Source organism: Oryctolagus cuniculus, chromosome 11 (genome assembly GCF_964237555.1).
Source record: "Oryctolagus cuniculus chromosome 11, mOryCun1.1, whole genome shotgun sequence".
Lineage (NCBI taxonomy): Eukaryota > Metazoa > Chordata > Mammalia > Lagomorpha > Leporidae > Oryctolagus > Oryctolagus cuniculus.
Genome location: NC_091442.1, coordinates 72,543,353 through 72,566,505, shown reverse-complemented (window position 1 = coordinate 72,566,505; position 23,153 = coordinate 72,543,353). Strand labels below are relative to the sequence as shown.

The following is a 23,153-nucleotide window of genomic DNA, read 5'->3' as shown; positions in this document are numbered from 1 at the left end:
GTGACTTCTTCTTGACTTTCTGACACCATTTTGTTAGGGTTTGGGAGAACTAACTCCATTTTATTTCTGACATCTTTCACAAGTCAAATAAAAGGCACTGGATCAGGCTGCATGGCGTCTGACGAGTCAACAAGCTGACACTTGTCTTTTTTTTTTTTTTTTTTTTTTTTTTTTTTTTTACAGACAGAGTGGAGAATGAGAGAGAGAGAGAGAGACAGAGAGAAAGGTCTTCCTTTGCCGTTGGTTCACCCTCCAATGGCCGCCGTGGCTGGTGCGCTGCGGCCAGCACACTGCGCTGATCCGATGGCAGGAGCCAGTTACTTATCCTGGTCTGACACTTGTCCTCTTGTGCTCTCGAGCAGGGACCCAGTTCTACCTTCTTCCTGGTGTCCCCTTTGCTCTGTTCCTTCACAAATTCCACTTAGTGTCTTCACGGGGACTTCCTGCAGTTAGGACTTCCCAAAGCTGCCCCACAGCTGTACTTCAAGGGTTTCAGTTGAATATCCAGACTTTTCCTTTCTCTCAGAAGCCAGTCTTTGGCACTACCAGTCTGACCTGTCTCAGTCTTGCTAAGTGTTGGGGCCAAATCTGGTAAACCGAACCTGTCAATGTAATAACTGATGACAGCTTGATGAGTTACTCCCTGTAGGTAAGGGATTTGCCTTTAGACCAAGTCTCCAGGGTGAATAATCCCTTCCCTCAAGAGAAGGCAAGAGAGAAGTGTAGTCACAGTATGCCCTCGCTGGCCATCCTGGTCAGAATTAATCACCTGAGCTGTGCACCTGCCATTCAACTTCATCCTCTTAGTCTAGATAAGCATCTAGCTCTGTCTTCTCTTTAGTGTGTGAGCTCTGAGGGCGTGTTCACCATTGAGCCTGCTGGAGTGAGACTTGAAGAAAGTTGGCCTGAACTCATTTAAACAACAGGTCTTTCTCAAACTCCAACTGAGCATAAGACACTGCTACTCCTGGAGACACAAAGGAGAAACTTAAACCATCCCTGCTCTGAACAGCCAGTCCACTGTGTGCAAAATGGTTCTGCTTTCTGCTTTTGAAAGGTTTACATTCAGTTGGGAGAAAAGATATAGCCTAGGCAAAAATAAACCCACTGCAAAGCCAAAGCTAGACACATAAACAACAATGCTTTTGGCGTGGAAACAACAGCTCAGCTGAGGGAAATATATGGACAGGCTCCAGGTCTCTAATATTAGAAGAACTGTCTTAAATATGAATGGAAAGGTTTGGGTTGGTGTTTTTATTTTCTTAGTTTCCTGTTTTATTAAGAAATTTTGAATGCTACAGAGGATAATGTAGCAAATATCCTCATTCATAACACCTGGATCCAGTAAATCTTGACCATTTTGGCATATTTTGCTTTTTTAAAAAGATTTTATTTATTTATTTGAAGGGCAGAGTTACAGAGAGGCAGAGGCAGAGAGAGAGAGAGAGAGAGAGAGAGAGGACTTCCATCCACTGGTTCACTCCCCGCAGATGGCCACAACAGCTGGAGCTGCACCAATCTGAAGCCAGGGGCCAGGAGCTTCTTCCAGGTCTCCTAAGCAGGTGCGGGGGCCAAGGACTTGGGTCATCTTCTACTGCTTTCCCAGGCCAGAGCAGAAAGCTGGATCAGAAGTGGAGAAGCCAGGACTTGAACCGGCGCCCATATGGGATGCCAGCACTGCAGGCGGTGGCTTTACCCGCTACATCCCAGTGCTGGCTCCTCTTTCTGTTTTTAATAAGGAAATAAAAACTACAGATAGAGTAACAGGTCTTTGAAACCTCTCCCTAACTCTGTTCTCTTGCCTCTTTCCCAGAGATCACCATTCTTCAAAGGTCATTTTGTTTCCTTCCCTTTTGTATTGTTACTTCTTGTGTTCCTTTTGTGTACCCCAGTCAAGATCAATGTTATTGGTGGTGTGTTTTTGGAATTTCCATGAAGGCATTTATACTGTGGGTATTTTTTATTCTTTTTCACAATGCTTTTTCTAGCATCCGTATACTACTTTATGGTTTTTTGTTATTCAGTAAGTCTCAATTTACTGTGAGATTTAAATATACACACACAGACTCTGCTGAGACTTAGGGAGGACACTTCCAGGAGGCCCTCCCCCAGACACTCAGAGCTTGTTAAGGCCCCTCTGTGGTCGTCCGGTAACACTTCTTCAGCATTGAGTTAACATCTGAATATCTTGTCTCACACACACTGGGTATCCGATTATCAGAAACCATCATGCCTCATGAACTGTGAATCAAGGAAAGATACAGGCATTTATTTCTCTTTGACCTTCAGTATCTAGCCTTGTGCCTAACACATAGAAGGAAGTTTATAAATATTTAATGCCTTAATCTAAATTCCTTTAAAAAAAAAAAAAAGTATGTCCAGTGCACTTCTGTGGGTCTCTGTGCCTCTATGTAAAAGTTGGGGGTCTAGGGAGTTCAGAAGCTCCCTTGCTCACTCTTTATTCTAGATAGAATTCTGATACGCTCTTTTCCAACCCACCATAAAAACAAAAGATTCAACCCAAACAGGAGGGGGTGGCATTTAGCCCAGTGGTTAAGATGCCCACATCCCAAATGTGAGTGTTTGGGTTTGAGTCCCACCTCCAACTCCCATTCCAGCTCCCTGCAAATGCAAACCCTGGGAGGCAGCAATACTGGCTCAGGTAGTTGGGCCCTGCCACCCACACTGGAGACTTGAATTGAGTTCCAATTGAATTGAGCTCCTAGCTCTAGCTGTAGCTGGCATTTGGGGCCTGAACAAGCAAATGGGAGCTCTTTGTCTCTCTCTCTCTCTCCGTCTCTCAAATAAATAGATATTTGTTTAAAAAAAAAAAAAAAGGAGGACCATAGTCTGCCTCTAGATGAGAACATGTATGGCCTTAGTAAGTGAAAGTCACGCAAAGCCTAAGCGTCTGCAGCTATTTGCTGGAACCAGTCCATAAACAATGCCCAGTCCCCGAAAGATGATTACAGTGTTCTCCACATACTCTGCTGACGAAGCCTGAGAAACACAGAATGGTTTTCAAAGGTAAAGAAAAAAAAAAAGGAAAAAAAATGCTGGAACAACAAATCTCATTTTTTGGACCTGTCGTCCCTGTCCAAAGTTTAATAGATGGAAAACTGCAATATGTGTTTTTAATTAATTGTTTTTGTTCAACATTCGAATGATCCCTGTTTTAAATTTTAAAGTAGATGAATTAGAACATTTTGTATTTCTCCCTTCATAAAAGATCACACACACACACAGCCAAAAATCAACAATAAAAAAACCCCACCCATATGCATTATTTTCATGGTTCTTGACCAAATTTTGTCCCAAATCAGACATCACCTCTCACTTCTTCTGGAGTCCTCACAAGCTCCCTGAAAGGTAATGCCCAGCACCGGGCTCTCCTCCTCTCCCACCGGCCATTTGTCCCCTGCGCGGGGCAAGCTGGTGGCAGACAGAGGGAACCGCCACCCTCCCCCGGGTCCTGTGCGCTGGCTCCAGTCTGGGGACGTTTGCTGGCTGCGCGTGCGCCAGTTGTGAATGCTGTGGAGTCTCAGGGGGTGAGAACGGCCTCGGGCTGGGTTCCAGGGCAGCGCAGTCCCAAGCCCTTGGCGACACCTCGCTTTCCGGAGGCTGGCACAGCTGTCCTGGCCACCCGGCCCCTGGTTCGCTATGCGGAACGCGAAACTAAGAGCTGTGTGACCGGATACTAGGTCGTAACCAATGCTAATCAAGAAGGAGCTCTGTAAAATAGTTGAGACTGGTTAAGCCCATCTCGAGTCTTCATTCAGTCTCTCAACCCTAGAGCGTTCAGGTTTTCACTTTGCTTAATTCAGTGCCTAAGGATGTTGGATGATGAGGATGGATCTTTGCAAAATATGTTCATCAAAATATGTTCATCATCAGGGAAGCGTCTGCTTCCCTGAAAAAGAGCTCACAGAAGAGGTGGAATGACCATCTAAGACCCAGGGAGAGAGAAGAAATGGGCACAAATGGGATATGTCATTTCTGAAGTTCAAAGCTGAAATGGCAAAGAATGCCTTAACAACATGGTATTTTTTTTTTACTTCCCTTCACTTCTTTCCTGTCCACTGCTGCTACACGGAGGGTTGTAAAAATGCAGCCGTGTTGTGTGGGTGGGTCCTGGGCTGTCTGGGTGTAGTCGATCACCATTGCCAACCATCCATGGACCCATCAAGTACCCAAAAAAGGCTGTGCTGATCTGATTCAGTCCTTAGAACTCTCAGTTCTTCAGGAAAGGACTAAATGGCTGATCTCACCTCTTGCAAAAGGGTCTTGAACTTGGTGAAATTTGTGTTGAGAAATAAAGTTTTCACTTTTAAACTGTGTTTTCCACGAGCATTTTGAAGTCCCCTCGTCTATTTCCTCAGTATTTATGTGAGTAGGCCCATGGAAAGAAGAGCTCCTGTACAAAAAGGCCCAAGAACAGTGAGCTAGGCTGTGGGGAAACAGGATTATGGAGTGAGCATCACTGTTTGCATGGTAAACTTTAGGCTGTAAATAATGCCATGTCTATTACAAGCAGGACATTTCTGAATGGCTTTATGTAGGAATTTATTTAATCATTCCCAAAAACCTGATGAGGCAGGTGCTACTATTATTGTCCCAAGTTTTTCAGATGAGAAAGACCAAGGCTCAGGTAGGAAATGGAAGACTTAGGGTTCGAACTCAAGGATTGAACTAACACTCTACTTTTAAATTTGTTTTTCATTTATTTATTTCCCTCTTTTATTTGAAAGAGACACAGAGAGAGGAAAGTGAGAGATCCTCCATCTGCTGGTTCACTCCCCAAATGCATTCAACAACCAGGGCTGGGCCAGGCCTAAGTGAGGCACCCAAAATTCTATGCAGATTCAGGTCTCCCACATTGGCAGTAGAGACCCAAATACTTGCGCCTGTTGCCTCTCAGGGGTGCACATTAGCAGGAAGCTGGAATTGGAAGTGGAAGCAGGACTTGAACCAAGGCACTCCCATACAGGATGCAGGGTCCTAGGCAGAGGCTTAACTGCTATGACAAAAGCCCACCACCCTGTCACTCCTCAAACAGAAAGGAATTTGCTGTTCCTGTCTCATATGGTGGAAATTCTGCTTTTACAAGCCACTATAAATGTTGGGCATCCTTTGATCTATTGCTTTAGTCTCTCCATGACTGATTTGCTTGGAGAAGCCAGGGACATAAGAAAATAAAAGGCCAATAAGCAAAAGCCTGTTGATTTAGATTTTATTTGTGTTAAGATAGAGAACTATAACTTATTTCACTATTCACTTAGAAAAATTTAATAACAAAGCTTGTGAAACTTGTCAAAGAAAGAAAAACAGAACTTATCCTGAAGTCTGCATTTTGGTCAAATTAACATGGGCAGAAATATGAAACAAGAAAGAGAAAGTAACATGGAGCAGAGAGGAATCAAGACAAATTAAAAGCTATAAAGAGACCAAGACAGCACAACAGAGAAGGGAAGATATTAAATAATTGAAAAAGAGAGGAAAACACAGCTGCAGAGGAGACATACCAACAAAAAAAGGAAGACATTTAGGGAGGCCAGTGAGGAGTGGGGTGGGAGGCCACAGAGAAATCCAATACTTCCCACAGAAATGAAGACGGATTGTCAGCTCCCTGAGGACAGACTGTTTTGTTTGCTGCTGCTTCCCCAGGGCAAGCACAGTGCTTGACACAGAACAGACATTCAAGAAAAAGCAGTTGCCTGAATAAACAAAAGGGCAAGACGAAGAAACACAAGGGTCACAGATAGGAAAGAAATCAGCGAAGTCATTGAACGTGTAGAAAGGGAATCAGGTGGATCCGGGTTCAGAGCTTGGTCTTGCAGATTCATGTGATCTTTGGTAACCTTCTCATATTTTTTTAAAGATATATTTATTTATTTGAAAGTAAAAATTACGGGGCGGGGGAGAGAGAGAGATTGTCCATCCACTGGTTCACTCCCCAAATGGCCGCAAAGGCAGGGGCTGAGCTGATCTGAAGCCAAGAACTGGGAGTTTCTTCTGGGTCTCCCACGCAGGTGCCGGGGGCCAAGCACTTGGACCATCTTCTACTGCTTTCCCAGGCTGCAAGCAGAGAGCTGGATCAGAAGTGGAGCAGCCAGGACAGGAAGTAGTGCCCACATGGGATGTCAGTGCTGTAGGCACAGGTTTAGCCTACTAGGCCACAGTGCCGGCCCTAATATCCATCTCTTGATGGGTGGGAGCCTTAGTGAAAAACGATAATAATATCTACTTTATGGAGTTGTGAGGCTAGGTGGGTAATGATTTTAGAGTATTGGCTGTGGTAAGAATTCAAAAACCATTAACTATTACATAGAGACACAGAAGAAAATTCAGGCATTCATACCCGTGGTGGACACAGATGGGCTTTGTAGCCTTTGACAGCTGTGCTATACTTTTCCAGCTAGGGACACAGATAAATTATCCAAGTCAGATATCATATATCATTGAATCTGAGACACCATTTTTCACATATACCATTCATTTTGAGTATCACCAAGAAAATTTAAAATCATTAGCAATTAAACTATGCCATATTTCAGAGGACGAGGCCTATCCTAATATTGGAGACATTATACAGTGAAAACAAAGTATGTCTTATGATAGAATACAGTAGGTATTGAGACACATCCTCGTGGAGGAAGCCATTGGGAATTGGTTACAAGGATATAGATATTTCATTTGATTTTGTCTGCCTGTTTTAATCAAGGAATTGCCTACCTCACTGAGAAAGCCTCCCAGTTTTATAGACAAAATAACCTAGCACACAAACCACAGGCAAATCAGTTTGCTTTCTGCTCAGGCTGAGAGAGGGTGGGAACCTATAGTGGAAAATTTCCTTGCTTAGGATGACCAGTGTGGTCTGAGCTAAAATTATACTATGTCCAGAACACGCCGTAGGCTTTTATGAGTCATGCTTAAGTTTCAATCCAAGTATGTTTCTGGAGCATGGTAACAATAAAAAAAAATAAGGAATGTAAAAATAACACCTATGAGTCAATGTGTTTTCTGCCCCAAACAGGTTTTTACTATAGCCGGCTCTGCACAGCCCCGATCACCTTGGGAAAAGTCTGGAATTTACTCCATGTCATGCAGATTCAGTACTGACTCTGTGACAAGACACAAAACATATAAAGAAAGAAAGAGAGAAAGAAAGAAAGATGAATTCATGCGGCGGAGCGAAGGGAGGAGGGAGGAAGAGAGTGGGATGGCTAGGACCGACTGGGAGTTGATGTAAAGACAAAAATGAAAACTCCTCACAGGTTGTCGATGACCAGTGTTGCCTTTCTTTAGTGTTCACACACTGGGCAAACAGGAAGACCTGCAGTCTGCCTCTCTTCCCCCACTGCCCCTCTGACGCCATCTGAAGGTGGAAAATCACACTGATTCGCTTCTAAAACAGTGCACTCCACTGGCAACACTTATTTAAAAAAAGCCCTCTGTACTTAACGCTCAAACGTTCTCCTGGGAGGTGTGAAGAGGAAAAGTCAGCCGCAACGTGTAAGAGTGAAGAAGCCGGTGGTGTGGGCTCCACAGGAGGGAGAAAGGGACTCAGTGGAATGCCGGGAATGTTTACTCCACTAGACAAGATCTCTCTCCAAATCCCCAAACAGATTGCTGGAAAGACCACACAGAGGAGTCACGGTCAGGGAGTGAGACTGATCAAGATCAAAAAGTCTGCGGAAAAAGGCAAAGAGAACAGTCGGGGTTTTGGTGTAGAACATTTTGAAATCCACACATAGGTTTTTCAAAAAACACATTTTCCATGAACTTTTTGAAGACCCCCTAGTTTATACAACTTCAAAAGTTTTTGCAGCGAAACAATATATTTTTAATTCCATTTTCCACCTACTTCTTGAAATACCCTCGTATGTTGAATGCGCTGTTTATTGCATGTTTACAATGCTTCTGTGTCCGAACGCTAGGCACAGGAGATGCAAAGACAAATGAGAAAGTCCTGACCTCCAGGAGCTCACCCTCTCACCAGTGTGTAAACAATCAACCCAGAACTTCCCCAAAGCAAAAGCAGAGTTCAAAGATCCAGGGCCACGGAAGTACAGAGGAAGGCGGGGATGGAGAGGCACTCTTCCAGGGGCCTTTGCATTGGCTTTTCTTCCGGGCTGGAAGCTCTTACCTGAGATATCCTTGTGGCTCACTCCCTCAGCCATGCTCAGAACAGGCCCAGCATCAGGGGGACAATGATACAATGGATGAATCCGTAGGGTCTGTGGCATCCCTGAGCGCCTCCAGTCAAAAACTCAAGGTACCAAATCTCCTCCCATCTTGCTCAGATTGTTTGACTCATAGCACTATGTGCCCTTACAAGAGTGACAGCATTCCCACGTTAAATCACCAATGTGTATGTAGTGTGCATTTCTGAACAACATATTCTGAGATGGGGTGACTCAATAACCAATCATAGTTCCCTCGTATTGTGCACACACGGCCCCAGGAGCCACAAAAGGGTGAGGTTGTTGGTGGAAGTGCAGGCAGTGGTGTGCTGGAGCTGGCTCAGTAGACCCAATGGTTAAAGTCATACGAATTATTCAAGACAGCAGATATCATATTGAAATCAGTGAAGGCAAAAGTATTCAAACCATGGAAAGCAGCCAACTCTACACATCAGGGCTCCTTTTCCTTCTATAAAGCCAGTTAGGCATTAACAAGCACCCTATTGTCAAGGATGATTCTTCTGGGCTGCAGGGACCAGCTAAACCCAGGTTTCTTCAGTGAAAACTAGACGAAGCATGCGGAAAGGGACAGAGAACTGCATTTTCCCTGCTCGTGTACAAGTACAAGCTGTCTGGTGCTTGCTCCCTGTCCAACAGCTCCTTACAGCAGGGGTCAGAAAACATTCTGTAAAGGGGCAGGTAGTAAATAGTTTTTATTTGCAGGCCATATTGTCACTCTCTTTTTTTAAAACAAATATTTATTTGAGAGGTAGAGTTACAGACAGAGAGGGAGAGACAGAGAGAGATCTTCCATCAGCTGGTTCACTCTCCAGATGGCTGCAATGGTCAGGGCTGGGCTGGTCTGAAGCCAGGAGCCAGGAGCTTCTTCCGGGTCTCCCACATAGGTGCAGGGGTGCAAGCACTTGAGCCATCTCCCACTGGTTTCCCAGGCCATCAACAGGGCACTGGATCATGAGACTCGAACCAGTACCTATGTGTGATGCCAGCCCTAGAGGCAGAGGCTTAACCTACTAAGCCACGGTGCTGGCCTCCCATGTTATCACTCTTTCTGCTATTCAGCTGTCCTTCTGTAGAACAAAAGCAACAACAGTCAATGCATAAATAAAAGGTGTGACAGCATTCCTAAAGAATGTGATTTGTGACCACAAATTTGAATTTCATATCATGCACATGTGTCACAAACTACTCTTTTTCTTTTGATCTTCTTCATTATAGATGTAAAAATCATTCTTAGATCACGGGTTGTACAACATCAGGCAGCAGCCCGGATTTGGCCCGAGGGCCACAGTTTCCTTCACCCACCTAGAAGGATAGCATATTGAGCAAAAACAAAGAAGGGAAAGTGATCTCTGTGTCTCACTAACAACCCCCAGTATCGGGTAGTTCATGCAAGAAGTGTAGTAATACAAGCTTTACATACCTTACCTGATGTTATTCTTAAAATAATCCTAAACTAAATGCTAGTATTCAGGCTTAGAGAAGAAAAATAATGTGGCCAAGATCACTGGATTAGAACACTGCTGAGCAAGGTGGGGTTTGGAGTGAATTTTTGGCCTAATTTGAAGGTTTGCACTCTTACTTGCCTCCACCCTGGTCAGAAATTCTGGATCTTGTTTGCAGAAAATAAGCCTGAGCAATTCATCCCCCTTCAGCCTTTCCTTGCAACCAGTCCATCCTTCTGTACTTTCTCTTCAGAAGCTATCCAGCAAATTCACCCTAGAAGAGCAATTAGATGGACAAAGCAACGCTTGTAATTTTATCTTTTTTTTTTTTTAAAAAAGAACTTCATAAAATATGGAAATAGGTTGAGTAGCACTTGCAATTGCTGTCCCAAAAAGGAAGGCTGAAAAAGGGAGGCTCCTATGTCACTTGAGGATGCACGGGGTTTCTAGACTGGACTTTGTCCTTGATTGACACAAAGCTGAGTCCAAGCTAATAAACCACTTCTCTGTCTCTGCTGTCAGCAGGACAAAGCTAGGAGCCCTGCTCCTCAACATTGTGTTAAATAAGAAATAGAAACTTAGTTATTTTGAAGACAAATGATTCCTGGAAGGAAAAAAATGTTTAGATTGTGTGTGCATGTGTGTGTATTTATGAAAGTAACACTCAAAATGTTCAGAAATGAAATAAAAACAGCCTAATGTCATAATTTCTGTAATTATCTTGAAACTACTTTCATTTATTTATTTATTTTATTTTTTATTTTGGAAATAGAGGCAGATGGAGAAATAGATCTTCCATCTCCTGGTTCATTCTCCAATAGTCAGGGTTGGGTCAGGTCAAAGCCAGGAGCTCGAAACTTAATCCAGGTCTCCCACATGTACTTGGCAGCAACCCAAGTACATGAACCATCACCTTCTGTCTTTGGCGGTGTGCATTAGCACAAAGCTGGAATTGCAAGTGGAGCCAGCACTCAAATGAGATGTGGGCATCTCAAGCAGTGTCTTAACCATTGAGCCAAATGTCTATCCCTTGCAAGTACTTCAGACAAAAAAAAAAAAAAAAAACACAGATGAAGCAAACACAAAAGTTAGTATTGTTAAATATAAGAGATGATTTGTCACAAATGGAATCTTTTAGATGCCCAAAACAAACAGTGTGATTGACCAGAAATAGATTTTTAAGAACATATATCATTTTGTTCAGTTTAAGTTCTAAGATAAACCAGACAGATGATGGCCTAGGTACAGTTCAGTGGTGTCCTGACAATGGATTTCCAGTTTACATTGGCCTTGACCACACGTGGCCTTTACTGGGCCATCAGTTTTACTCAGTGTTGAAGTAAACTGAATACATCCGCACCAGTTAAGCTCAGAGATCCAAGCACCCATTCAAAGGAAAGTTTAGCTCGAGCCTGAAGACTAGTATATACTTTCACTAGATTATGCAGAAAGCTGATTAGTCCCTTGACGTGGGAAGCTAGCTCTTCAAATCACAGAGTGTCATGTCTACTTAACCTTGAAAAAGGTCAAGCTACCGACGATGGAGCCCCAGTTCCAAAGGAGAACCAGATGTGAGAATGGGAATGACCAGGAACACTGCTGTGGGGGTTTGGGGAAACCAGCACGTGCGTGCACTTTTGGTGGGGGTGGAAGTTGGCGCAGTCTTCCCAAAGGAAAACTTGGCAACATGTAGAAAAGGCTTTTTTAAAAGTCTTTGATCTCAAAGTCCCACTCCTAGGAATTTACCCTAAGCAAATAGTTGGATAAATGTGCTTGGATGGTGAGTAGGATGCTAACTGCTATAGAGTTTACAGCACTGAAAAATTTGAACTGATCTCAATATTTAGCAATAGGAGCCTGGTTAACTAATTATGGCATATGCACACAACGAAAACATTAGCTGGGATGAGATGGATCTATAGATAGAGATATCAAATGATGGATGTTTAGATTTTGCTCAGCGGGAAAAAAAATCTGTCCTCTGTTTCTAGGAGAGTACTTCAAAATGTTCATGGAAAATGTGGGAGCCAATGCTGTGGTGTAGCGAGTTAAGCTGACGTTTGCATGCTGGTGTCCTGTATCCGAGTGCTGGCTCGAGTCCAGCTGCTCCACTTCTGATCAAACTAATGCACCTGGGAAAGTAGCAAAAGCTGGCCCACATACTTGGTCCTCTGCCACCTACTTGGGGGGCCTGGATGGAGTTCCAGGTTCCTGGCTCTGGCCTGGCTCAGCCCTGGCTGTTGTTCCTTTTAGGGAGTGAACCAGCCATTGGGCAACATTCGTCTGTCTGTCTGTCTGTCTCTCTCTCTCTCCCCCTCCCTTTCATATTAATTAATTTTAAAAAGTCAGAAATTAAAAACCAAAGTTTGAGGCCCTTTGGGGATACATGCCTGAAGTCAAACAGATACTTCTCTGATACCCTCCATATCTTTCCCAAGCTGGAATGGTTGAGTACACACCACTCCATCTGGCCTCCACGCGTCCCCATTCTGCTTTCCCAGACCTGACTCTGGCTTTCTAGTCTTACAGCTCCCAAAATACATTCTGGGTGCTCCTCAGGCCATGGCAACCCAGTGGCTTTTGCTTTGGAGAGTTCAACCTCTCTCAACACCCACATGAGAGGTAGGGTTGGGGCCCAGCGCTTGCCACGAGCATGGCTTCTCTGGGGCAGATTGTTGCCTGCAGAGCCCAAGCTCTAGATATAGTAGCCCAGGAGTGGCCACAAGACAATACTCCACCGTGGGGAACCATGGTGCTAAGGGTGTAGAGGTCCAGGCACACCACACCTGCTTGTGCTTAGGAAACTAAACAGGCCAAAGACCACAGCTGCACTGATGTGGTGTGAAGTTCCAAACAAAAAACAGAAGTCATGTCAACATGTCCCTGTGACTGCAAGACCAGGCCTCCGCCACATGCCGCATTTGGATTACTGAGCAGACAAGACTTCAGCCTGCACAGCTGGGCAGACACAGCTCATTCGCAGCCATTCCCAGGCCCAGCAGAAACAGCTGTGCCGAATTCAACATTGCTCCTTGTTGTGCCAAATCCCCCTTAGAGCTGGACAGGAGCAGGCACTGAGGATGCAGAGTCCTCAAGCAGCTGCCGTGGGGAACACAGAACAGGGGGACCATCGTGGAAGCAGAAACAAAGCTGCGACCCTCCCGAGCACTCCTGCAAGCTGTGTGACCTAAAGGCGGCGTCAGGGGTGGACATAACCAACAAGTGGCGCCGGGCCAGACGCTCTGGATAACGTTTTTTGTTTGCTTGCTTCTGAACTTTCTACTCAATACCAATGACGCATGCGAGGCCCCGCCTGTATTATTACACAAATCAACTCCCATTTATCTCCCTCCCAACCCCCATTCTTTCACCACAGGCAATATGTTCATGTGCTTCATGTAGATCTTTTTATATGCATGTTTTAAAAAACATGTGATGTTTTGGGTGCATGGATTTTTCACTTACATAAATAGTTATGTTAAACATATCTGTTTTCTACCTTTTTTTAGAGTATTAGTGTGGCTGTGTGTGTGGTGTGTTCCTTAGTGCCATAATATTTAACCCATTGTTTGTAACTGCAACATTGTATTCAGTCAGTGGCCTCACAACTTTCTACTTGTCTGCTTCCCCACTGAAGGAAGATACCACAGATGATTCTGCAGTTAACATTCTTATGCACTTGGAGGAAAATATCTCTGGAATATACATCCAGGGGCTATAGAGTTGGAAGACAGGGTAGATGCAGTCTTAGTTTTACTAAATTCTGAAACTGGTGCTGTGGTGTAGCGGATAAATCTCCTGCGTGAAGTGCTGGCAGCCCATATGGGTGCTGGTTAGAGTCCTAGTTGCTCCACTTCCTATCCAGCTCTCTGCTATGGCCTGGGAAAGCAGTGGGAGATGGCCCAAGTCCTTGGGGCCCTGCACCTGCATGGGAAACCCAGAAGAATCTCCCAGCTCCTGGCTTCAGATGGGTGTATCTCCAGCCATTTTGCGGCCAGCTGGGGAGTGAACCAGCAGATGGAAGACCTCTCTCTCTCTCTACCTCTGCCTTTGGCTCTATGTAACTCTGACTTTCAAGTAAAATAAATAAATCTTTAAAAAATTTTTTTATTAAATTCTATAACATTGCTTCCCAGAATGGCTGTACCAGTCTATAGTCACATGAGAACTCTGAGAAGATGCCCATGTTTCCACAGCCCCAGAGCAGGCACCATTTTTAAGAGGACCTTGGACCGTGGACCTTTTGTGTCTTGCTCCCAGGCTAGCTGCCTGAGCTCACAGCACCTCAGGAAATCCTGGAAGTTTGTACTGAGAATACTCATTGCTAGGGCTTGCCAGAAGAAAGATGAATTAATGTGCCTCACTGCTAGCTAACTTTCGAACAAATATTTATTGAATGCCTTTTAAGTGCAAACATCTCTGTCAATGGAGAAGAGCTGTAGGCCCTCTTGAAATGTTTACTGAACCAATGACTAAAAGAATAGAAGTCTGGGCTTCAGGGAAGGTCTCCTGAGGACAAGTTGTTTGAAGCAAGTACAGGAAGACAAACAAGGGCAAGGTGGTGGTGGTGGTGGTGGTGGTGGTGGTGGTGGTGGTGATGGTGGTGATGGTAGAGGGCGTGATGGTGCTGTGCTGATGGTTATGGTCTTGGTACTGGTGCTGGGGGTGATGGTGTCTCTTCCCACCCCTCTCACTCTCCTCTCTGGAGGAGCAGTTAGCAAGAAGGCTTGTGCAGACACAACTGCTGGTGAGGGAAGAAGGCATCTCAGGCTCCCTTGCATGCATGCACACACACACACATACACACGCACAAGCGCTCATAAACACTTCTGTCAACTGTGGGCGGCAGGCCATAATTATCGTAACTGGTCCTCAACAGACACGGCAGCATGCTCCAGCTTTCTGCCAGGCACTTGGAGCCACGATGACAAATGGCAGTGGATTTCCTAAGCCTTGTTTAAAACTGGAGGGAGTCTGGCTGAAAGGATACTGAGTCACTCCTTCACTTTCCCTTGAAGAAATGGGGACATTCCCGACAACAACTACCTATTGAATCCAAAATCAAGCAGAACGGGGTTACTGAGTTGTGGGCAGTCATTGGGATTTTATTTTAAGCAAAATAAACTCAACGAGTGAAGAGACTTAAGTATTGCAGGGAGAAGATAAGTCATTTGAACTAGACATATGGGAGCCTGAAACATTTCTCTCTCGCTCGCTCTCTCTCTCTCTCTCTCTCCCACCCTGCAATTTATTTTCCAAGGAAGGTTTCGCGCAGATGGGGTAATCTGTGTCCTGAAAGAGTCCAGGCGTCTTCTCGGGTCTCTTCAGGATCTGGTTGAAGATGCAGTGATGAAGGAGCCGCTCGGATGAAGGCAGAGCCCGAAGTTTCCCACTGCTTTTCCCGGGCTCCCTTCCCTTACGCGGCCTTCCCCCCGCCCTTTGAGAACTGAACTCTGGGGTCTCCTGCTAACCCATGCATTTTCAGCGAAGGCGCTAACCAGAGATGGAGGGGATTAATTTTACAAGATGGTCTAGATACCTTGGGCTTCCAGCCAGGCACAGGGAAAACTCCTGACGACAGAGAAACATGCAGACCCAGGGGAGGAAAAGCAATCCCAAGACACAGAGGGAGTCCTCCCCGACCAGATTTAGGCAGACCTCACCCAGGCGATCTGAAAAGGGCTTTCGGTTTGAATCCCCAATGAAGGCTGATGCCAAAGAGAAATTGGTGAGGACGCACACACTCATGCACAAACACACACACATGGTGTGAGAGAAGAAAATGGATACAGTTTCAATTGGCAGCAGTTCATATGAATGAGATACTAGGCAGGACCTGAGGGAATTGCATGACTAATTATGAAAATAAACCTAAAATAAATCTGGAAGAAAATACAGAATGTAGGAGAGAGCTTCAAAAAGGTCATGGAAATTGTATATTATGAAAAAAAATGCCTGGTTTCAAATATTTTTTGCAGCAAAATAAACTTATCTTGCATTTTTTCTCTTTTTTTGATTTATTTATTTAATTTGAAAGGCAGAGTTACAGAGAGAGAGGGAGAGACAGAGAGACAGATACAGAGAGAGAGAGAGATCTTCTATCCACTGGTTTACTATCGAAATGGCTGCAACAACCAGAGCTGAGCTGATCCAAAGCCAGGAACCAGGAACTTCTTCCAGGTCTCCCACGTGGGTGCAGGGGCCCAAGCACTTGGGCCATCTTCCGCTGTTTTCCCAGGAACATTAGCAGGAAGCTGGATCAGAAGAGGAGCAGCTGGGACTTGAACCAGCATCCGTCCATATGGGATGCTGGCACTGCAGGCGGCAGCTTTACCCACTATGCTACAGTGTCCACCCCACTTATCTTTTTTTTTTTTTTTTTGACAGGCAGAGTTAGACAGTGAGAGAGAGAGACAGAGAGAAAGGTCTTCCTTCCTTTGATTCACCCCCTAAATGGCCGCTGCGGCCAGTGTGCCGCGCAGATCCAAAGCCAGGAGCCAGGTGCTTCCTCCTGGTCTCCCATGCGGGTGCAGGGCCCAAGTACTTGGGCCATCCTTCACTGCCTTCCTGGGCCACAGCAGAGAGCTGGACTGGAAGAGGAGCAACCGGGACTAGTACCCAGCGCCCCAACCGGGACTAAAACCCGGGGTGCCGGAGCCACAGGCGGAGGATTAGCCAAGTGAGCTGCGCTCCCGACCCCCACTTATCTTCTATTTTAAAGATTTATTTCTTTGGAGCTGGCATTGTAGCTAGCGGGTAAAACTGCCACCTGCAGCATAGCATCCGATATGGACACCGGTTCAAGTCCCAGCTGCTCCTCTTCTGATCCAGCTCCCTGCTAACGCTGGCCAGGCAGAAGCCAGGAGCCCAGAACTCCATGCTGGTCTCCCACATGGGTGGCAGGAGTCCAATACTTGAGCCATCTTCTATTGCTTTCCAAGGACTTTAGCAGGGAGCCAGATCAGAAGCAGAGCAGCTAAGTAAGCCTCACTGGCACTCTAATATGGGATCCCTGTATTGCAAACTGCGGCTTTAACCTGCCACACCACAATACCAGCCCCATAAATCTATGTCTTAATGCTGTTTTCCAGAAACTTTTTAAAGTGTCCTCATATTTGGGCAAAAAAACTAAGGAGTTTGTGTTTTGTTATGATTAAAGGTGTATTTTTCAGCTGGGGACCATTATTTAGAACCACTTTATAAATGAATCCTTTCCATCTCTGGTTAGGAGCTCCATAAACAACAAAAGGTGTTAAATGCGTGTGTTTGTGTGCATATTGAATTACTATCCGGATAAATATGTACCGCATATCATATTGATTTTCTGGTAATTCGACACCAATTCCTGGCAAAGCATCCTTGGAAATTCCAGACCTATGAATGCTTTTCTGGAAGGTCATGATCAAGATGTGTGGAAATCCAATTGTATTACAAACAAATCCTGGATTCCTTTTTAAATCAAGAAACAGCATTTCTGCACTGCTTTTTCTGACCGTCGAGCCAATGCCTTTCGTTAAATAGCTGGTATTTTAAGAATTTGACCTAATACTCGAAATACCCCAGAAGGAAATGTGACAAGTGTTACCACTACAATTTTCCAGAGATGAAAGAGAATGTGCTCCATAGATCAGACATGGAGGGGACATCAATGCTGAATCTCGTGACATGGTTTCATGAGGAATCCAGCTCATGGGATCAGTTCCTTGCCTCTAGCAATCAGAAATAAACCATGCTTCATTTAACTTTAAAATCTTTTCTTTAACACAATTATTGGACATTACATTATTATGCCCCCCCCCCCCCCACACACACACAGCATCAGATCATCTAGGTAACTCAGGGAAGAAAGAAGAGATAATCTAATCAAGTTTCAGAGACGCTAACTGAGTCAGTTGGCTGAAAAGGTGGTACAGGAAGTACTTCCGCCACCTGAGAACTCTCCTTCCCCCATTTCTCCAATTGTGTGCATTTTGTGTCTGTTCATGTAAGCCACCACTAATGGATATTCCTAATACCAGTGCTATTACTGGAAAGTAATAGCAGTAGACAGCAGTGTGTCCATCTGGGCTCTTTGAGTTTGAAGTGGGAGTTATCATCTTGCCCACTATAGAGACGAGGAAATAGAGTGCTAAGTAAACTGTCCAACGTCACCACCCTGCTAGTAAAAGTGGAAGGGCAGGTTCCAAAGTTCAAGTCTTTATAGTAGGCACCAAGGTGACTATTTGTTATCCCTTCCCTAAGTAAACAGTTCATTGATTTATGACCCCCTCATGCTTATCTGTATTCAATAAGGACTTTATTGGTGTATAAACTCCACGAGGGTAGGAACTTGACCACTTTGCTCTTAGCTGCATCCTAGTGTTTAGCACACTGAAGATGTGCCATAATCAGGGCCGGCTCCCAGGGACTGTGGGCAGTGCTCTGGTTCAGAACCTCAGTGGAACACTTTACTTATAACACTCTGCAGTCACTGGCCTGGGATCCTCAATAACATTGTCTGTGGATTTATGCTTTATAGACAAAGTCCAACAGGACAGGGAAGCATGGATGGGGCATCTGTTACCTCTACTCAGTTGTAGCCCCACTTCCAACCATTTCTGATCTCTGGTCTCCCTGCCTGGGATCTTAGCTTCTCACTCCCTGCTCTCCTCGTCACCCCCCTCCCTGCCATGATGCTGTGAGTGGCAAACAGTTCGTGTGGGGTGGGGACAAGAGCCTGACTCTGGCCAAGGCTGGGTTTTAGTGTGGGAAGAGTTGAGGCATATCTTCAGGGGCATAGCAGAAGCCATCCCACTCTGCACAGGGAGCTCAATAATGCAGAGCAGGTGCACTTGACCCAAATGTCAGGGGTATCCTGGCGGGGAAGTTGCAGTGCCTTCAATATCTCACCTGTTTCCAGCCAGGGCCGGACACATCAACCACAATGAAAGTTTAATATTTTAATACTAAAATGATAGTCTTCCCTGATTTTTGGATGGGGCCCACACGTTTTGGTTTTGCAAGAAGCTCCACAAATTATACGGCTGACTTTGTCCTTAATTATGTATAAGAATAATAATTGGCACTCTTGGAGATCAAAACTTGCATGTCTCAAAGAAATGAAGCACTAAAGATCCAGAAACAATAGAATCTTGGACTAGAAAGTTGGCCTTCTGGTGATATTCCCAAGGGAAAATGGATAAGAAAAACTGATATGCCCAAGAACTTCTTGACAATAAGCACTAGAGTGGGGTGTGCAGGGACACGTAAGTGAAACCTCCCACATGATAACCATGACGTTAATGGGCTATAGACAGTTATTGTTTAGCAGTAATGGTTTTTAAAAGGACCCATTTGGCTGCGTTTTTGATAGGTATGCTACTGTGTGGTTGGGTCCACCTCCTGGAACTCCCCAGTGTCTCACACTTGGCTGCTTCTCATGTTTGCTCACACTTAGACGTTTGAAGCCAGCTCAAGAGGCATGTCTGTGTTTACCTCTTGTTCTGAGCAGCAGTATAGGAAGATGTATCCTGCCCCTTTTAGGACTGTGATTCCATGAATATGGTAACAAAGAGAGTTCATAAATGATTTCTCTGGGAGGAATAATTATTATGGGGTGCGATGTTTTTATATTCCTATCTCCCCCACTGCACTATGACTTTTTAAAGACATATATTAGTCATAGTCTAACTGCTGAATGAATAAGCCTCAACTCTCAGTGGTTTAACACGATATAGGGTACTGTTTATTTCTTTGTTCTGCACTTGCGTTGTAGTCCAAAGAGAGTCTGTGAGGAGATTTACTCCACATAATCATTCAGGGATCCAGGCTCTTCCATCCCGTAACTTCCTCAATTCTGACGGCCTGGGAATCTTCTACTCCATCCACATTTGGCTGCAAGATAAGGCGGAAGAGAGCCCATGAACAACTGTGACAGAGGTTTTTAGGGGTCAACATTTGCAAAGACAAACATTATTTCTACCCACATTCTACTGGTTTCGACTTCACGTGACCCAAGATAGCTACAGGGGAGGTTGTCAACCATCATCAGCTTTACCTTCTTGTCAATTCCATTACTCTGAAATTCAGACTGGCAGGAGATTCACAGAGAATATCAGCTAGCAAATGGCCTGCCTTTGAGCCTACAATCTGTACTTGAACATCGCTATACCTCAAGTTTGAGCTGCTCTGCAACTTCACTAGCTATGCAACCTTGGGCAACTTACTTGACTTAACTTCAACTTTTTTCTCTTGTGTACCTAGGAAGAACAGAAAACAGGGTTTGGTGCTACACTGGTATTGCCTCCATTACATTAGAGATCATAGGAATCACTATATTCCTGAAGTTGTACTTATGAAATGCATAAAGGCTGTATTCCTTAAATAAAAGGTTTCTTTGTCGGCGTGGGGGAATAAATAGGAAAAAAATCATAGGGTGTTTTCTTTTTATATGGGATAGTTGGCATCCAGGAAATGTTCAGTAAGTATTTATCAAGTTAAGACAATAAATCAGATGGGTTAATTATTATGGGCTATGTTTCTGTGTCACAGGAAAGTCCTGAACTGGGTGCATCTGAAATGAGCTGAGAAGTATTATTTGGAGAAAATGAGAGTTCAAGCAGTTGACTGGAATTGCTTATTTGTGTTTCACCTCTGATCCAGTGACTAAGTGGATGATGTGTGTACACAGTCAATCTTCTCTATCTCATTTACTTTTCCTGTTTTTGATGAATTGCTTCTTTCCCCAGTATATTCCTTTCTGTTTATGTTTGTACGTACTCCAAGGAATGTGCTAAAGGTTTTCCAAATTCTGATCCTGCTTTTTCTGTGGTGTCATCAATTGCCCTAAAAACGTTTCCACCATGCAAATCATTGGTGGATTAGCAGAATATAATAAACTTGGCTTTTTAACAACAGCTTGCCTTTATGACAACATTTGCCCTCCTCCCCCCACACACACTTCAATGACACATCCTCCATATGGCCATCTCATTAGATGCAGAGAAAGCATTTGATAAGATTCCATACCCTTTCACAAACTAGTATAGAAGGAACATTCCTCAAAATTATAAAGCCTATGTATCACAAAGCAACAGACAATGTCAAACTGAATGGGGAAAAGCTGAAAGCATTTCCCCTCAGATCTGGAACAAGACAAGAATGTCCACTTTCACCACTCTTATTCAATATTGTACTGGAAGTTTTAACGAGAACAATTAGGGAGGAGAAAGAAATAAAGGGCATCAAAATTGGAAAAGAGAAAGTCAAATTATCCATGTTTGCGGATGACATGATGTTGTACATGGAAAAACCCAAACACTTCACCAAAAAGCTGTTAGAATTGATAATCCAATTCAGTAAAGTGGCAGGTCACAAAATAAACACACAAAAATTAGTAGCTAATGATGCTAATGATGAACTACAAAAAAGAAATCCTATTTACAATAGCCACCAAAAAAATCAAATATTTCAGAATAACTTTAACCAAAGTGAAAGATCTCTATAATGAAACTTATTGAACACTGTTGAAAGAAATCATCAAGGACATGAAAAAATGGAAAAATACTCCTTGCTCCTGGATCAGAAGAATCAAATCATTAAAATGTCTATACTACCTAAAGTAATTTACAGATTCAATGTAATCCCTATCAAAATACCAATAATAATCTTTACAGAGTTAGGAAAAACAATCCTAAAATTCATATGGAATCACAAAAGACCCAGAATAGCCAAAGCAATTCTGAGCAAGAAAAATCAAGCTGGAGGCATCACAATACCTGATTTCAAAGCACACTACAAAGCTATAGTAATTAAAACAGCTTGGTAATGTCATAAAACCCAATACATAGATCAATGGAAAAGAATAGAGAGCCCAGAAATTTATCCAAATACACAGCCAACTGATTTTTGATAAAAGTGTTCAGACCACACACAGTGGAATAAAGATAATCTCTTCAACAAATAGTGCTGACAAAACTACACACACATACACACACACACACATATATATAATATTATATACTGGATATATATTTATATATATTATGTATATAGGTGGAAGAATGAAATTAGACAAATACCTCTCACCATACACAAAAATCAACTCAAGATGGATCAAAGACCTAAATATAAGACCTGAGACTATGAAGTTGCCGGAAGAAAATGTAGAGGAAACACTCCAAGAAATTGGTATAGGTGATGACTTCTTGGACAAAACCTTAAAGCACAGGCAATGATATCAAACTCAGAAACTTTTGCACAGCAAAGGAAACTATCAATAGAGTAAAGACAGGGCCGGCGCCGCGGCTCAGTAGGCTAATCCTCCACCTAGTAGTGCCAGCACACCGGGTTCTAGTCCCAGTCGGGGCGCCGGATTCTGTCCCGGTTGCCCCTCTTCCAGGCCAGCTCTCTGCTGTGGCCCGGGAGTGCAGTGGAGGACGGCCCAAGTCTTTGGGCCCTGCACCCCATGGGAGACCAGGAGAAGTACCTGGCTCCCGCCTTTGGATCAGCGCGGTGCGCCGGCTGCAGCGCACCAGCCATGGCGGCCATTGGAGGGTGAACCAATGGCAAAGGAAGACCTTTCTCTCTGTCTCTCTCTCTTACTGCCTGCTCTGCCAGTCCAAAAAAAAAAAAAAAAAAAAAAAAGAGTAAAGACAGAGCAAATAAAATGGGAAAAATAATATTTGCAAACCACCTATTTGATAAAGGATTAATATCCTGAATATATCATCAACTTAAAAAACTCAGTAACAAAAAAAAAACAAGCAATCTAGTTGAGAACAGGCAAAATACTTCAATAGTTCTCAAAAGAAATCAAATGATCAACAAATACATGAAAAAAATGCTCAGTATCACTAGCCATTAGGGAAATGCAAATCAAAACCACAATGAGATATCACCTCTCCCCTGTGAGAATGGCTAAAATCCAAAACACACTAAATTTAACTGAAAAGTGATCCCTGTTAAATATAAGAGTGGGAATAAGAGAGGGAGGAGATGTACAGTTCGGCTCAATCGGACTTGCCCCAAACGGTAGAGTTAGAAACATGCCAGGGGATTCCAATTCAATCCCATCAAGGTGGCATGTACTAATGCCATCTCACTAGTCAAAGTGATCAGTTTAAGTTCGTAGTTGATCATAATGATAGGATTAAGAGTCAAAGGGTTCACATAAACAAGACTAGTGTCTGCAAATACTAACTGATAGAATTAAAAAGGAGAGAACAATCCAACATGGGAAGCAGGATACACAGCAGACTCACAGAATGGCAGATGTCCTAAACAGCACTCTGGCCTCAGAATCAGCCTTTAAGGCATTTGGATCTGGCTGAAGAGCCCATGAGAGTATTCTAGACATGGAAAGCCAAGACACTCTGGCAAAAAAAAAAAAAAAAAAAAAACACTAAATGAAATGTCTCTGTGAGTGAGATCCCAGCGGAAAGAGCAGGCCATCAAGGAAGGAGGTACCTTTCTTTGAAGGGAGGAGAGAACTTCCACTTTGACTATGACCTTGTCTAAATAAGATCAG

The 23,153-nt window shown here is 43.9% G+C and overlaps 1 long non-coding RNA gene across 1 annotated transcript; it reads right to left on the bottom strand.

The window, feature by feature from the left end:
• Positions 1 to 1,374: 1,374 nt before the first annotated feature.
• LOC138844395 (uncharacterized) lies at positions 1,375 to 8,339 on the bottom strand. Its single transcript, XR_011380161.1, has 2 exons — positions 8,147 to 8,339; positions 1,375 to 1,725 (listed from the first exon to the last, which is right to left on the bottom strand). It is a non-coding gene; the product is annotated as an uncharacterized lncRNA (long non-coding RNA).
• Between the last annotated feature and the right edge of the window lie 14,814 nt (positions 8,340 to 23,153).